This window comes from Mauremys reevesii, linkage group 15 (genome assembly GCF_016161935.1).
Source record: "Mauremys reevesii isolate NIE-2019 linkage group 15, ASM1616193v1, whole genome shotgun sequence".
Lineage (NCBI taxonomy): Eukaryota > Metazoa > Chordata > Testudines > Geoemydidae > Mauremys > Mauremys reevesii.
Window position 1 is genome coordinate 12295880 of NC_052637.1, and position 17559 is coordinate 12313438.

At 45.5% G+C, this 17559-nt stretch overlaps 1 pseudogene; it reads left to right on the plus strand.

The window, feature by feature from the left end:
- Positions 1–400: 400 nt before the first annotated feature.
- Positions 401–17559, plus strand: part of LOC120383668 — an 18553-nt pseudogene continuing 1394 nt past the window's right edge.

Genomic DNA, 17559 nt, shown 5'->3' on the forward strand with positions numbered 1-17559 from the left:
AGCTCACAACTCGTTGATTTCAAGGGGTGTTGGAACCCTGATTCTTTTGAGAATCCCACTAGGTGTCTCAATACCTTTAAAAACCTGCCCCACTGCCCCTCTCCAGCCCTTACAGCCCTTGTAGACACGGCAGAGAAGGGGTGATACAGAGGCAGAAAGAGGGGAGATGAGTGGCCCAAGGTCACAGAGCAGGTCACTGGCAGAAACAAGAACAGAGCCCAGGTGTCCTGACAGCCAGTGCACCACACTGCACAGAGTAAACGATACAACATAACGATGACCGAGGATGCTAATAGCCCATGGTTACATGCGGGCAGAAGTGCAGCTCTGGGATTATGTGCCATAAATCAATTTGTAAGCAGGCAACTGGCCATCTAAGCACAGGACTTGGGGTAGAAACATGACTGAGGAGCTGCCACTTATGATTCTGGGTGAGTCTATGTCATATTGCCCTGCAAAGTGGGAATAAGGCTGTGTTAGCATTCGAGTTTATGAGTTTTATTCCCAAATTGTGAGCTTGGTGATGATTGCAATGGAGGGACATTCTTTGCAAGAATTGTTGGATTTGGAGTGTTCTTTTATCCATCCTTCATACTGCATTTTATCAAGCCACACCATGGGCAAAATCTTCAGATGGGATAAAGTGATGAAGCTCCATTTACTTTAAAGCACGTGACACAATTTACACTGTTGTGATAACAAAACTCACTGATTGTCAGAGGCGAGGAGCAGTAACAACACCTTGTCATTGTAAGTGATGAGTTCTGTGAACCTCTGACATTCATATAATGAGATATTAGGGAAAGGGGAATCAGGGACATTCCCTCTGTCGCTCTAATCCTGACCATTGCCCTTCTCATTCCATCCACAGCCATCGCACAATGTACTAAGGAAGACAATGTCCAGCAAACCACCGTGATTGAATTTCTTCTCCTGGGATTCTCTGATGTTCAGGAGCTGCAGATTTTACACTTTGTGGTGTTTCTAGTGCTTTACCTGATATCCCTGCTGGGAACCTTCTCATCATCACAGCCATAGCCCTTGACCGCCACCTTCACACCCCATGTACTTCTTCCTGATGAATCTGTCCATCATAGACCTCGGCTCCATCTCTGTCACCATCCCCAAATCCATGGCCAATTCCCTCATGAACACAAGATCAATTTCTTATTCTGGATGTGTCACCCAAGTCTTTTTTCTCTTCTTCTTTGCTTCTGCAGATTTTGCCATACTGATCATCATGGCATATGACCGATACATTGCCATCTGCCAACCATTGCACTATGAGACAGTGATGAACAGGAGAGCTTTCATCCAAATGGCAGCGAGTGCCTGGATCGGTGGTATGCTCTACTCTGCACTGCACACCGGGAACACATTTGCAATAGTTTTCTGTGGAGGCAACACTGTGGATCAGTTCTTCTGTGAAATCCCCCAGCTACTCAAGCTCGCCTGCTCTGACTCATACCGCTTTGAAGTCGGGTTTCTCATCTTTAGTCTGTGCTTAGCCTCAAGCTGCTTTGTTTTCATGATTGTGTCATATGTTCAGATCTTCAAAGCAGTGCTGAGAATCCCCTCTAAGCAAGGCCGGCATAAAGCCTTCTCCACCTGCCTCCCTCACCTCTTTGTGGTCTCCTTGTTGTTTTGTACTGCTGCCCTTGCCTACCTGAAACCCACCTCCAGCTCAGCCTCAGGTCTGGATCTCATGGTGGCTGTTCTCTATTCTGTGTTGCCACCAATGATGAATCCAATCATCTACAGCATGAGAAACAAAGAGATCAAAGGTGTTCTGAGTAAATGGATAGGTTGGAGGTTATTCACTAAGAACAGAATGTCCATATTTCTCCTTCAGTAGCAATTTCATTCTATGTTTCTTTATAAATATAATCAGCTAATGACATTATTGCCTCCATGAGAAAATACTATGCTATCTCTTTATGCTGAAATAGGTATTTACACTAGTAAAAATACAGACAAGCATGACTCAAGAAAAAAAGGAGTTTGTATAGATTTACACCAATGTAAATAAGGTTGGAATCTATCTATCATATACTGCTACCAATTACCATAAAAGTCTGTCTCATCTTACTTGGGGGTTCCGTTCCGCGGTTAGCGCGTAAAGCGAAAACCGCGTATAGTCAAAATTCCATTGAGTTCAATGGCGGGCAGAATCGTTCGCACTACAGGTATAGTATTAAAATGGTTGTTTTTCTCTTTTTTTGTTTTGTTTTATTGTTTTTGCCGACCGCGTAAAGTTGATATCGCGCATGTTAAATGTGCGTAAGATGCGACAGACCTGTACTATCTGAGACCATTGCCTATAAAATCAGTAGCCATAGCAAAGTCCCTAGTCAGGTCTCTGCTCATCTTATATTTTGGGATAAAAACTCAGACTGAGGTATCAATGCATTTGTTTTTCGTGTTTTTGGTTTGTGTGTGTGTTTGTTAGATTGTTAGCTTATTTTTGCTTAACAGGTTGGTTGGCGGTTTGGTTTTTTTCTTTGTTTTAGGAGGTTTTGGAGGTGGAAAGTTTGGTGATACAGGATTTTCAGTGTTTGTCCTCTCTTGGGATTGTCCATATGTCATCTTTTTGATGGGGTTTTCTGAGCGAACTGTAGGTTTCCTCCCCATAATGATAAAAGAGAGCAAAAGAGGTTTCTGCATGGCTTAGTTACTTCTGAAATGATTATGTGTACACTGTTGGGATATTATTGTATTATTAATTATATGTTAGGGGACAAAAAGCCTCAGGTAGCTGTCTTTTATTATTTTAACCGAAATGAATTTCTAACTCAGCTAGACTAGCACCAATGCAGAGTAGAACCATTGACATCACCAGTTTAGTACTGATGATGTTGTGGCTCAAAGTCTCTGGGCTACACTCAGTAGCGACATAAACACTGGTGAAAAGTTTCTTGTCTGGGGTCATTTTGTTCTAGCCCTGGTGTAAGTGCACTGCTCTGGTGTTCCACACGCCAACCCGTGTAGATCTACTCACGTGCAAACTGAGGAAGGATCTCAGAAGTTGGCCTGTTCTTAGTATTAGAAGATCATCTTTGTGCATGGTTGTGTACACTACATATATGACAGACAAAAGCAGAGTATGTGATTAGATAGAGAGACAGACAGGAGAGGGTTCCCAGTTATGGATCACAAACAGCGATAGGCGCCACCCACCAGCTTGATGTAGGCAACTATCTGTGTGAGAGAGCAGGGCTTGGCACACACCCATTTTGTCATCATCTCCCATTGGTGAGGTTGAGTGCCTCCTCACTGCATGCTGGCAACTGTGGATCCCATTTAGGTGTTTACCTTTCCCCACTCACTGAACAGGGAGCCTGGGCTCTGAACACAGGCTTTGTGAATCATGGTGATTTTCTAAGTTAGGTGCTGCAACGCTCAGCATTAGGATAATTAAGGGCAAGATTTTATAAGGCATTTAGTTTTCCTGATGCGATTTTCAAAAGCATTTAGGTACCTAAATCTGATTGAAATCAAAAGGTGTTTTGAAAGTCCCTCTAGATCAGGGATAGGCAACCTATGGAATGCGTGCTGAAGGCGGCACACAAGCTGATTTTCAGTGGCACTCACACTAGGGATCCTTTACCTGGCTTGCCAGAACCCGCAACTACCATCACGAGAGTTCGCTATACCCCCTCCAAGCAGCTGCATGTGCTGTTGGGGAGGGGACTTGCAGGCTGCTACTCACCTATCTGATGCAATGCATCCGAGTCACCGGCACCAAGATGTTATGGGGCTTATTCCTTCACCATCTTACTTCCCTGGTCCTTCTCACATGAACAGAGAGCAACAATACCCGAAGTCCAAAGGCTCAAACAATTCAATGTTTATTGGGGTGAACTTCCAGCAAGCATGATTCCAGTTTCCTTCCTTAGTGTCCCCCTTGCCAGCTCCGACACCACAGAACCTTGTCTGTGTCCCTGTTCCTGTTCCCATCCCCTGTTCCCATTTCCCCCTTTAGCAAAACATGAGCCCCACTCCCCCTTTTGCAAAACATGATCCCAATTTACCCATCCCCCGTCCCTGTTCCCATTCCGCCCCCCCCCCCCCGCTTCCTGATTGACTGCAGACTCCATAGTACACCTGAGTATTGCTTAACCACGCATGTTACGGGAAAAGCAGCAAAGAGTCCTGTAGCACCTTATCGCCTAACAGACCTTTTGGAGCCTGAGCATTCGTGGGTGAATACCCCCGTCGTCGGATGCATGTGATGAAGTGGGTATTCACCCAACTCATGCTCAAACATCTGTTAGTCTATAAGGTGCCACAGGACTCTTTGCTGCCTTTACAGATTCACATTAACACGCCTACCCCTCTCAAACTTGAAATCATGTTACTGAAATTTAACTAACCAATCCTAACATATTGTAACATGGTTATTTAACCAATTATATTTCACCACCTTCATTGGTTTACAACCAACACAATTAATTATACAGCAGACAGAAACAATCACAGAACCAGACAGAGACCATGCAAATTGTTGTGTATTTGGTTGTCATGGTTTTTGTTCCTATGGCAACTGAGTTAGACTATTAGGGGATAGCCCAGCCAGCTTCGGCCGGTTGGGTGAGCTCTGTGTCTGTAAATAAAATGGTAGTTTTGTTAGCTGTCTGCTGTCTGGCCTCAAGTGATTTCTTCCTAAACCGGCTGCCCCCAAGGATATAACACAAATAAACATACAAAACAATACAGAAGTGAGGATTTCACAACTACATCTATACAGACATAAGGGTTTTCCAGCTGTGTCTATTGATAAGTGAGTTCTTGCCAGACAGGATGCTGTTAAACTAAGTTTTTTTTTTACATCTTCTAGGCTCTTCCCTTTCTCTGGAGGTAATAGGAATATCAGGACAGGATTGTATTCCTAATAGCCCAATAGCACCTTATTTCAATGTGACTAGTTTGGAATGTGAGGATGTGACCATACACTTCCCAACTTATGGCTGCCTCTGCTGCTTAGCTGAAGAACCAGGCCTCAGACTGTCACAGTAAGAGAAGGCCATTACACAGACAGTGATTTTGATTCTCTCTTTTATACCTCTATAACTAGCTAAGGGTATGTCTACACTACGAGATTATTCCGATTTTACAGAAACCGTTTTTTTAAAACAGATTGTATGAAGTCGAGTGCACGTGGCCACACTAAGCACATTAATTCGGCTGTGTGCGTCTATGTACCGAAGCTAGCGTCGATTTCCGGAGCATTGCACTGTGGGTAGCTATCCCAAAGCTATCCCATAGTTCCCGCAGTCTCCCCCGCCCATTGGAATGCTGGGTTGAGATCCCAGTGCCTGATGGGGCAAAAAACATTGCTGCTGGTGCTTCTGGGTACAGCCTCACTCCTCCCTCCGTGAAAGCAGCAGCAGCCAACCGTTTCGCGCCTTTTTTCCTGGGTGAACTGTGCAGATGCTATTCCATGGGAAGCATGGACCCTGCTGAGCTCAAGACAGCAATCATAGACATTTTAAACACCTTGCACATTCTCGTGCAGTCTATGCTGAACCGGGACCTGCAAAGCCAGGTGAGGAGTCGGCGGCTACTGCAGAGCGGCGATGAGAGTGATGAGGACATGGACACAGAATTCTGTGAAATTGTGGGCCTCTGCGCTTTGGAGATCCTGCTGGTAATGGGGCAGGTTCTAGCCATTGAATGCCGATTTTGGGCCCCGGAAACAAGCACAGGCTGGTGGGACCGCATTGTGTTGCAGGTGTGGGATGATTCCCAGTAGCTGCGAATCTTTCGCATGCGTAAGGACACTTTCATGGAACTTTGTGACTTGCTTTCCCCTACCCTGAAGCGCCAGAATACCAAGATGAGAGCAGCCCTCACAGTTGAGAAGTGAGTGGCAATAGCCCTGTGGAAGTTTGCAAAGCCAGACGGCTACCGGTCAGTCGGGAATCAATTTAGAGTGAGCAAGTCTACTGTGGGGGCTGCTGTGATGCAAGTAGCCAAAGCAATCACTAAGCTGCTGCTACGAAAGGTTGTGACTCTGGGAAATGTGCAGGCCATAGTGGATGGCTTTGCTGCAATGGGATTCCCTAACTGTGGTGGGGCAATAGATGGAACCCATATCCCTATCTTGGCACCAGATAACCAGGGCACCCAGTGCATAAACCGCAGGGTACTTTTCCATGGTGCTGCAAGCACTAGTGGATCACAAGGGTCGTTTCACCAACATCCACGTGGAATGGTCGGGAAGGGTTCATGATGCTCGCGTCTTCAGGAGCACTACTCTGTTTAAAAGGCTGCAGCAAGAGAATTACTTCCCAGACCAGAAAATAACAGTTGGGGATGTTGAAATATTATAGTTATCCTGGGGGACCCAACCTACCCCTTGATGCCATGGCTCATGAAGACATACACAGGTAGCCTGGACAGTAGTCAGGAGCTGTTCAAGTACAGGCTGAGCAGGTACAGAATGGTGGTAGAATGTGCATTTGGACGTTTAAAGGCACGCTGGTGCACATTACTGACTCGCTCAGACCTCAGCCAAACCAATGTCCCCATTGTTATTACTGCTTGCTGTGTGCTCCACAATCTCTGTGAGAGTAAGGGAGACCTTTATAGCGGGGTGGGAGGCTGAGGCAAATCACCTGGCCGCTGATTACGCGCAGACAGACACCAGGATGATTAGAAGAGCACACCAGGAAGCGGTGCGCATTACAGAAGCTTTGAAAAACAGTTTCATCACTGGCCAGGGTGCAGTGTGACTGTTGTGTTTGTTTCTGCTTGATGAAACCCACCCCCCCTTGATTGACTCATTCCTTGTAAGCCACTCATCCATCCCTTCAATCATAGCTTGCTTTCTAAGGAAATAAAGTCACTCTTGTTTAAAAATCATGTATTCTTTATTACTTAATTATAAAAGGAGGGAGAGAACTGACAAGGCAGCCTGGGTGGGGTTTGGGAGGAGGATAGGAGGGAAGGAAAAGGCCACTAAAAAAATTTCATAATAATGAGAGCCTTTTGGTTGGGATGTCCACTGGGGTGGAGTGGGCGGGTTCACGGAGCCTACCCCCACGAGTTTTTACTCGTCTGGCGGGTGAGGAGGCTAAGGAACTTGGTGAGCGGGAGGGTGGTTATACAGGGGCTGCAGCGGCACTGTGTGATCCTGCTGCCATTCCTGAAGCTCCACCATACGCCAGAGCATGTCAGTTTGATCACACAGCAGTCCCAGAGTTGCATCCCGCCACCGCTGATCTTCCTGCCGCCACCTCTCATCTCGAGCATCTCTCCTCTCATCTCGAGCGTCCCTCCTGTCCTCACGTTGGTCCCTCCTTTCCTCACAATCACTGGCATCTTTCCTGTACTTTGCTGCCACATCCTTCCACTCATTCAGATGAGCTCTTTCATTGCGGGTCACTTCCATGATTTCCGAAAACATTTCCTCTCACGTCTTTTTTTTCTGCCGCCTTATCTGAGATAGCCTTCGGGATGTAGTAGGGAGGCTTGAAAAATTTGCAGCTGCATGATGGAGGGAAAAAAGGGAGAGAAGTATTTTAAAAGATACATTTTAGAGAACAATGGTCATACTCTTTCATGGTGAACAACAGTATTCACCTTACATAGCACATGTGTTTTCACTACAAGGTCACATTTTGCATCTTAATATTGAGTGCCTGCAGCTTTGGTGTTAGAGATCACAGATGCAAGTCCGGGCAGCAGAATTCGGCTTTCATGCGGCCATGGTAAGTCATTGTCTTTCGTCTCCTGCAGCCTTCATCTATCCAGCACCCTCCTTTCACAAATAGCAAGCAAAGTCCATTGAGTGCTGCTTCTTTCCTGTTAACGTGCAGCAGCAGAAACCACTCTGTGGCTGGTATCATGGAAGATCACTGCTAAACACCCCCCTTCCACCCCCGAACCGCGTGGCTGGTAGCAGGGAAGATCCCTACTAGCCAAACACGGAAAAGCTCAGCGCCAATCGCCCCCCCCACTTCCCCCCACCTTGGCTACCTGCAGGGAAGGATTTCTTTTAAGCCACAGGCAAACAGCCCAGTAGGAATGGCCATCTCTGTCCCCTTACTTAAATTCCTGAATTTCAACCAGATTACCATGAACAATATCATTCTCCTGAGGATAACACAGCGAGATAAAGAACGGATGTTGCTTGAATGCCAGCAATCACCGGGACCATACACAGCTAGGCTTTGTCAGGCAATGATACCAGATTACTTGCTACATGCATGGCGTGGTCAAGTGTCCTACCATGGAGGGCGGAATAAAGCAGCGCTGCCCAGAAACCTTCTGCAAAGGCTTTTGGAGTACCTCCAGAGGAGCTTCATGGAGATGTCCCTGGAGGATTTCCTCCATCCCCAGACATGTTCAGATCAGAGCTGGGCTTAAAGCATTGGAGACTGATTTCAACTATTTAGCCTCAGAGCAGGAGATCCTGGGATGTGACCGTGTCTGAACCCTGCAAGCTGAGATCAGCTGTAGAGCTGGGAGGAGTTTTCAGTCTTTGATCTCATTTAATTCTTGGTCTCTCAGCCAAGCCTGTCTAAGGAGGTGAGCAGGGAGCACTCATCTGTGGAGTGGCTCCCTGTCTGCTAGTGACTGCAGAGAGATGCAGGAAATCCACCAAAGGGACATGGAAACTGCTGCTGGATAATACAGTGATGAGAGCATGAGACAGAGATGACCAAAGAATCCTGGTGCTGGAGGATCAATTTTGCTTTCAGTTATAGATGTGAAGGTATTAATATAGAGAAAAATTTAATACTAGATACATGAATTGTAATTCAAACACTTTAAGACTTTTATTATCAAACATCTAGAGCCTGTCAGATTTCTTTCCAGCAGAAAGTAAGAACCTAAATATAAGTTACAAATTGAACTCTAAGGATTTAACTCTCAGTCTTGTCAGTCACCTAGATCCTGTCAGAAAAAAAGAAGGTGGATAATTTTGACTTTGCATCAGAAATCAGAAATGTTTGCAGAGTTTGCCAACAATAAACTAATTAATTTTCATATAAAAACTACTGTAAACTGGAAATTGTACGTTGCAAACCAAAGATTATTGGGATTTGCAGATTTCAACAAAACAAAACAAAACATCTGAGTATAGAAGATACTTTCCCTGAACATCTTTGTTTAGTTCAAAAACTCATTTTCCTACTACTACAAAAAAATAAAAAATAAATAAAAAAATCTAAATTTCCAACCATCTCTAATCTGAAATGGAGCTTTGAACAAGGGTGGGGAACGTTAGTCCTGTTCAATAATACCATAGTTTCAAAACCATTTTTTCTCTTGAAACTGGGTTTATTTCTGTGTCAAAGGGACAGTTACTGGAAGGGAAAAATTGACTGAGCAGCAGAGCCAACTGATAGCCACAGTTTATGTTTTCTGCACACTAGCAGCTTTTGGCTCTGAGTTGACCCACCAGTTAAAGCCAATCTAGCTCAGTGTTGCCAAAGGACATACAGGAGGAAATGGGACTAGAACCCTATTTCCAGGCCTTGGAAGTTAACAAGATAGACACTGGACCAGGATTTAAGTACCTAAAGAAGGAGAAAGAGGCCTTGTGGGATTTACAATAGCATGTGAGCAGGTCAGGTGCCTAACTCCCACTGAATGTTCACAGGATTTAGCCACCTGGCTCATTTAGGAGCATTGACAAATCCTAGTGAGTGAGTGCCTGTCGCCATCTTTTAATGCTGGTCCACAGATAACCCAGAAGCTTGGCCGGAATCAGGGGACCCTGGTGGAAACTCTATTCCCTGTGTTATGCTGGGGTCAGACTAGAGGATCAAAATGGCCCTATTGGCTTTATCACCTTTGTTTCTGTGCTCTTGCCTCTGTGTCTCTGCTTCTGAGCTGTGCTGGGCTCCAGGGCGTAAGTCCTGCTAGCCCTTAGGAAATAAAATCTGCCCCACAGCTCCTCTCCAGAAGCCCTAACAGTCCTAGTAGACACGGCAGGAAAGGGAGGAACTTGAAACAGAGGCAGAAAGAGGAAATGATGGGTCCAAGGTCACAGAGAAGGTCACTGGCAGAGACAAGAACAGAGCCCAGGTGTCCTGACAGCCCGTGCACCGCACAGCAGAGAGTAAATGATACAACATTTACTACCAGTCCATTGTTAGCCACAGGCAGAATTGCTACTGAGAGCTGTGTTCATAAATCAGTTTGGGAGCAGGCAGCCGGCCATCTAGGCATAGAGGCTGGGGTAGAAAAATTACAGATGAGTTGCTATTTACAATCCTGGTTGAGTCTATGTCATATTACCCTGCAAAGTGGGAATCAGGCTGTTAGAATTTTAGTTTATCAGTTTCAGACCCAAGTTGTGAGCTTGTTGATGGTCGCAATAGAGGACCTTCTTTGCAAGAATTGTTGGATTTGGCGTGTGCTTTTCTTTCATCGGCATTTTATCAAGCCATACCAGGGCCAAATCCTCAGATAGGATACAGTGATGAAGCTCCATCGACTTTAAAGTTGCTGACCCAATTTACAGTACCGTGGTAATGTGATTCATTGATTGTCAGAGGCGAGGAGCACTAACAACACCTCGTCATTGTAAGGGATGAGTTCTGTGCACCTTTGACATTCATATAATGAGATATTAGGGAAAGGGGAATCAGGGACATTCCCTCTGGCACTCCAATCCTGACCATTGTCCTTCTCATTCCCTCCACAGCCATCACACAATGTACTGAGGAAGAAAGTGTCCAACCAAACCACCATGACTGAATTTCTTCTCCTGGGATTCTCTGATGTTCAGGAGCTGCAGATTTTACACTTTGTGGTGTTTCTAGTGCTTTACCTGATATCTCTGCTGGGGAACCGTCTCATCATCACAGCCATAGCCCTTGACCACCACCTTCACACCCCCATGTACTTCTTCCTGATGAATATGTCCATCATAGACCTCGGCTCCATCTCTGTCACCATCCCCAAATCCATGGTCAATTCCCTCATGAACAGAAGATCGATTTCTTTTTCTGGATGTGTCACCCAAGTCTTTTATTTCTCATCTTTAGTGTGTGCTTCGTCTCTCGCTGCTTTGTTTTCATAATTGTGTCATATGTTCAGTTCTTCAAAGCAGTGCTGAGAATCCCCTCTGAGCAGGGCCGGCATAAAGCCTTTTCCACCTGCCTCCCTCACTTCTTTGTGGTCTCCTTGTTGTTTTGTACTTCTGCCCTTGCCTACCTGAAACCCACCTCCAGCTCAGCCTCAGGTCTGGATCTCATGGTGGCTGTTCTCTATTCTGTGTTGCCACCAATGATGAATCCAATCATCTACAGCATGAGAAACAAAGAGATCAAAGGTGCTCTGAGTAAAAGGATAGGTTGGAGGTTATTCACTAAGAAGAAAATGTCCATATTTCTCCTTCAGTAGCAATTTCATTCTATGTTTCTTTATAAATATAATCAGCTAATGACATTATTGCCTGAGAAAATACTATGCTATCTGTTTATGTTGAAATAGGTATTTACACTAGTAAAAATACAGACAAACATGACTCAAGAAAAAATGAAGTTTCTATAGGTTTACACCAATGTAAATAAGATTGGAATCTATCTATCATATACTGCTATCAATTACCATAAAGGTCTGTCTCATCTTACGCGGGGGTTCCGTTCCGCGGTTAGCGCGTAAAGCGAAAACCGCATATAGTCAATATTCCTTTGAGTTCAATGGCGGGCAGAATCGTCCCCACTACAGGTATAGTATTAAAATGGTTGTTCTCTTTTTTTTTGTTTTGTTTTTTTGTTTTTGCCGACCGCGTAAAGTTGATATCGCGCATGTTAAATGTGCGTAAGATGCGACAGACCTGTACTATCTGAGACCATTGCCTATAAAATCAGTAGCCATAGCAAAGTCCCTAGTGAGGTCTCTGGCTCATCTTATATTTTGGGATAAAAACTCAGATTGAGGTATCAATGCATTTGTTTTTTGTGTTTTTGGTTTGTGTGTGTGTTTGTTAGATTATTAGCTTATTTTTGCTTAAGAGGTTGGTTGGTGGTTTGGTTTTTTTCTTTGTTTCAGGAGGTTTTGGAGGTGGAAAGGCCTGATGACATGGTGAGTGTTTGGTGATACAGGATTTTCAAAAAAAGCAGCAAAGAGTCTTGTGGCACCTTATAGGCTAACAGATGTTTTGGAGCATGAGCTTTCGTGGGTGAATACCCACTTTGTTGGATGCAGGATTTTCAATGTTTGTCCTGTCTTGGGACCGGCCATATGTCATCTCTTTGATGGGGTTTTCTGAGCAGACTGAAGGTTTCCTCCCCACAATGATAAAAGAGAGCAAAAGAGGTTTCTGCATGGCTTAGTTCCTTCTGAAATGATCATGTATACACTGTTGGGATATTATTGTATTATTAATTATATGTTAGGGGACAAAAAGCCTCAGGTAGCTGTCTTTTATTATTTTAACCTAAATGAATTTCCCAACTAAGCTAGACTAGCACCAATGCAGAGTAGAACCATTGACATCACCAGTTTAGTACTGATGATGTTGTGTCCCAAAGTCTCTGGGCTACACTCAGTAGTGACATAAAGTTTCTTGTCTGGGGTCATTTTGTTCTAGCCCTGGTGTAAGTGCACTGCTCTGGTGTTCCACACGCCAACCTGTGTAGATATACTCACGTGCAAACTGAGGAAGGATCTCAGAAGTTGGCCTGTTATTAGTATTAGAAGATCATCTTTGTGCATGGTCGTGTACACTACATATATAACAGACAAAAGCAGAGTATGTGATTAGATACAGAGACAGACAGAAAGGACCATTCCTTGTCCTAACACACAACTTCATTTAGTTATAATGATAGATTTCTATTTGATTGTGAATTATATTCGCTAGGTAGATAATGAATAATCTATGGAAATTATTGTTCTTCTTTTCCTGTTAATGATTGTCTATGTCCAGACCATGATTTTCTTTTAAGCAATCCCTATTAAACATTATTTACAGGGGCGGCTCCAGACGCAGCATGTAGCGCGTGCTTGGGGTAGCATGCCGTGGGGGGCGCTCTGCCGGTTGCCGGGAGGGCGGCAGGCAGCTCCGGTGGACCTCCCACAGACGTGCCTGTGGATGGTCCGCTGGTCCCGCGGCTTCGGTGGAGCATCCACAGGCATTCCTGCGGGAGGTCCACCGGAGCCACGGGACCGGCGACCGGCAGAGCGCCCCCCATGGCATGCTGCCCTGCTTGGGGCAGCGAAATATCTAGAGCCGCCCTGATTATTTGCAAAGATTTTTATGACTATATCTTACTCCATTGCTCATTTACAAACAGCTCATCCTAACACACTTAGTGTTTGAACTTTGAGCTGTTTTGACTGGATACATTTTTAACCTGCTCTGGTTTGCTTCTCTAAGCAAATGGAAGTTTCACAGTTGGGATCGTTAGGCCAATCCTCAGCTGGTTTAAATTGTTATAGCTCTATTGAAGTCAATGGATCTCTGAAATTTATACCCGCTGAGGATCTGCTCCAAACACTCATGATTATGAATTTAAAACTCACTTTCTTTGAACTTTCTGTACACTGGTCCTAATTCACCAGCAACTTCAGCATGTTCTTTACTTTAATCATATGAGTGGCCCCACTGAAGGATTAAACGTAAACTCATGAGTAAATCCCTATTGGATATGCGTTAGAGATATGGATAGGGCTTAAGGCTTACACCAAACTGGTGCCAGTCTCTGACACTGTCTCCATTTCTCTCCTTTCCCAATCAACTAAAGTCCTGCAATTGGTGCATTCACGCTTTTTTCAATAATTAGGATTCTGGGACCTGATTTGTCAGAGACTTTCGGCACCGCACCGATCAATGGAGTAGAGAGAGAAAGATCAACATTGACAGGGACTTGCACAGTGAAAGGATGCAGTGCCACTGTCCATGTCATCAGTGTGAGGGGTATTCTGATGTGAGGCTCCCACAATCACTCCAGTTGAAGCTGTTCCACTCTGGATAAATAATTAAAGAGTTATTGGAGAAGGGGACTGGACATTGGGGCTCCCAGGTGAGTGCTCTGACCACCAGGCTACAAGGTAATTCTCATGTTCTCTCTCTCCCTCTCTGACCCAATGATTCTTTAATTATTTAATCCAAAGTGAAACAACTTCAACAGGAGCGGATGAGGGAGCCCCACATTGGAATATCCACCGCCCAGTGGTTAGGACACTCACCCAAAGGTGGCAGATCCCCTTCAAATCTCTTCTCTTCTCCTCCTCGGACAGGCGGGGACTTGAACTGGTGTTATTCCCATGCCAGGTAAGTACCTAACCACTGGGCTAAAAGTTAAACAGGAGGGCCTTCTCCTTGTCACACAACTCCATACATGCTTGGCCCAGGAGAAGATTCCGAGTTATGGATCACAAACAGGGATAGGCTACAATCACCAGCTCAGCGGTAACAACTATCTCTGTGAGGAAGTCACTAGGCAGCAAACGCCTTAAAAATCAGGCCCTAATCCCTTCTGTGAATCTAGCCCTGAGTGTCTAATATCCCTAAGAGGCTTTAACACTATCATCCCAGAAGGCTGGAGATGGATCCAAAACACTATTCCTGAGCCCTTCCTGACACTGAAGGGCTTTATAAACTACAGTCATGTCCAGAAATGGGTTCTACAAATGGCCCTGTCTCTTTAAATCAGCCACAAACAGACCCCAGGGTCAAACACTCATGAGTTTGAGGTTTTAAAATATAGGGCGGCTCCATCTCAGCTGAGATAGGGACCACCTCACCTCTAGATCATGCAGAACAATCTGGTCCCAGCAGGGTGTAAGTGAAAGGCTGTTATTCATCAGATATCTGTCAGATTTTGGGCCAAAGAAATATGATGAGGTTCAACAAGGACAAGTGCAGAGTCCTGCACTTAGGACGGAAGAACTCCATGGCCCAATCCTCTAATTTGTCTAGGTCCCTCTGTATCCTATCCTACCCTCCATGACAGGTAAGTACCTAACCATTGGGCTAAAAGTAAAACAGGAGGGCCTTCTCCTTGTCACACAAAACACCATACATGCTTGACCCAGGAGAGAGTTCCTAGTTATGGATCACAAACAGGGATAGGCTCCAATCACCAGCTTGATTTAGGCAACTATGTCTGTGAGGGAGGGGCTTGGCACACACCCATCTTGTCATCATCTCCCATTGGTGAGGTTAGGCACCTCCCACAGCATGCTGGCAACTGTGGATCCCATTTAGGTGTTTACCTCTCCCATTCCCTGAACAGGAGCCTGGGCTCTGAACACAGGCTTTGTGAATCATGGTGATTTTCTAAGTTCCACAAGTTAGGTGCTGCAAGGTTCAGCATTAGGATACTGAAGGGCAAGATTTTCAAAGGCATTTAGGTACCTAAATCTTATTGAAATCAAATAATGTTTTGAATGTCCAAACTAGATGCTTAAATACCTTAAAAATCAGGCCCTAATTCCTTTGTGAATCTATCCTGAGTGTCTGATATCCCCTAAGAGGCTTTAACAATATCATCCCAGAAGGCTGGAAATAGATCCCAAGACACTATTCCTGAGCCCTTCCTGACACTGAAGGGCTTTATAAACTGCAGCCATATCCAGAAATGGGTTTTACAAATGGCCCTGTCTCTTTAAAATCAGCCACAAACAGACCCCAGGGCCAAACACTCATGAGTTTGAGGTTTTTAAAATATAGGGCAGCTCCCATCTCAGCTGAGATAGGGACCACCTCACCTCTAGATCATGCAGAACAATCTGGTCCCCAGCAGGAGTGTAAGTGAAAGGCTGTTATTCATCAGATATCTGTCAGATTTTGGGCCAAAAGAAATATGATGAGGTTCAGCAAGGACAGTCAGTGGTAGCTGGGCAGCTTTGGAAATGAGGCCCCTTTGAAAATGCCAGCTGAGGGCTTTGTCAGAGTGGAAAATGATCTATTGTCAGATTTTACAAATGGCTCCTCTCTTCATTCTTGGCCAAACAGAAACATCTATCCCTGAGCTTTGTAGTGTTCAACAGCCAGCCTTGCGTTCATTGCTGCTTAGGGGTACACAGGGACCATTCCCCACCAGGCCTCTAGTGATTACGTTTGCATAAGCATCAAAGTTTGTGCCATGTGATGGTGTAGCAGGGTGAACCCTGCTCCTTCCCTGAAGGGTTAAAAACAGCCCTGGGAAGGGGCTGTGGCGGGAGAAAACAGCCTTTAGGCTGGGCTGATTAAGGGAAGTGGCTGCAGCTGGGGCCACGCCCCGAACTGAGCAACAGGGCCTTATAAGAGGCCAGAGGAAGCCAGAAGCCAAGACAGTCTCTCTCTAGCTATAGAGGAGAAGGGCCTGGCTGCAGGGGAGCTACAGACAAAGTACCTGGGGAGTAGGGCTGGGGACAGGCTGAGGAGCTCTAGCCTGGGAAAGCCCCAGGCTGTGGCCTGCACTGGGCTAACAGGTACTGGGGTTGCAGAGGGCAGCTCAGGGGTAGGCCAAGGTAGCAGGTCCAAACCCTCCTTGCCAGTGATGACTTGGCTGATACTGCAGTCTGCCCCAGGACGTGGGGCTAGACAAGGACTGGCAGTAGCCATACACGGAGGCAAGATGGGGATAGAGAGTGGGGGTTCCCTGAGGAGGAGAAACCCTGAGAGAAAGGGGTTACTGCCAGGGAGCAGCACCCCCATGTAAAGGGCACCAGGTCAGGGAGGGACATGGGGGCAGAGAACAGGTGGATCACCAGCCTGCAGAGGCGCTCCAGAACTGGAACTAGGCTAATTCCAGAAGCACCTGCAGGAGGTGCCGCAGGGGTGAGTCCGCTCATCTACAGATGGCTTCATGGTGGCCTTAAGAAATGGACTGGGGATCTTTGTGCGGTTCCTAGAAGGCGTGTCCCCACTACACAAACATCAACATCACTGGAAATATATTTACACCTTGTGCTCCATTACTATAGAGAGGTCCAGTAGTATGCAGAAAGGAATCCTCTGTCATATACAGCAGGGTCCTCAGAGCAGAGGTAGAAGCACATGTCAGGGAGTGGTGACTGAGGAAGCTCGCACAGCTGCCACTTTGACTTCTATATGTACTACTAAAAATGTCGGACTTCATTTGGGCTAATCATTTGGCCAGTTAAGGTTAGGAGTTGTGCAAAGAAAATGAGTATACAAGGGGCAAGACAGAAATCTCTGTATATTAAGTCTGGGATATTCAAAGGGGTCTAAGGATGTTAGTTGCTTAACATCTTTAGAGATCAGGACTGTCCCTGGCCTTTGCCCCTCAACATCTGAAAGAGGATGAGGTCTCAGTTCACCCCCATTTCCATGTGGCTGCTACAAACATTGTATACAGGCTGGCTCGGGAGATGAGATGAAGTTGCTGCTTTCACCTTTAAGTTTCCTGTCCAAACCCAGCCCCACTAAGCAGTAGCCAATGGCTAGATCTGCAAAAGCATTTAGGTGCCTAAGTCAAAACTACATCCTCAAAACCTCTGCTCAGCTGCTGTCTAACCCTGTAAGTACCTATATTTCCCTGGATAAAGTCCATTACATTCTGCTATTGCAGAGGTTTGCAGATGATCGTATATCAGTTTTATAAACCCAAGGTTTGCTCCAATAGTCTCTTTTTCAAATGATAA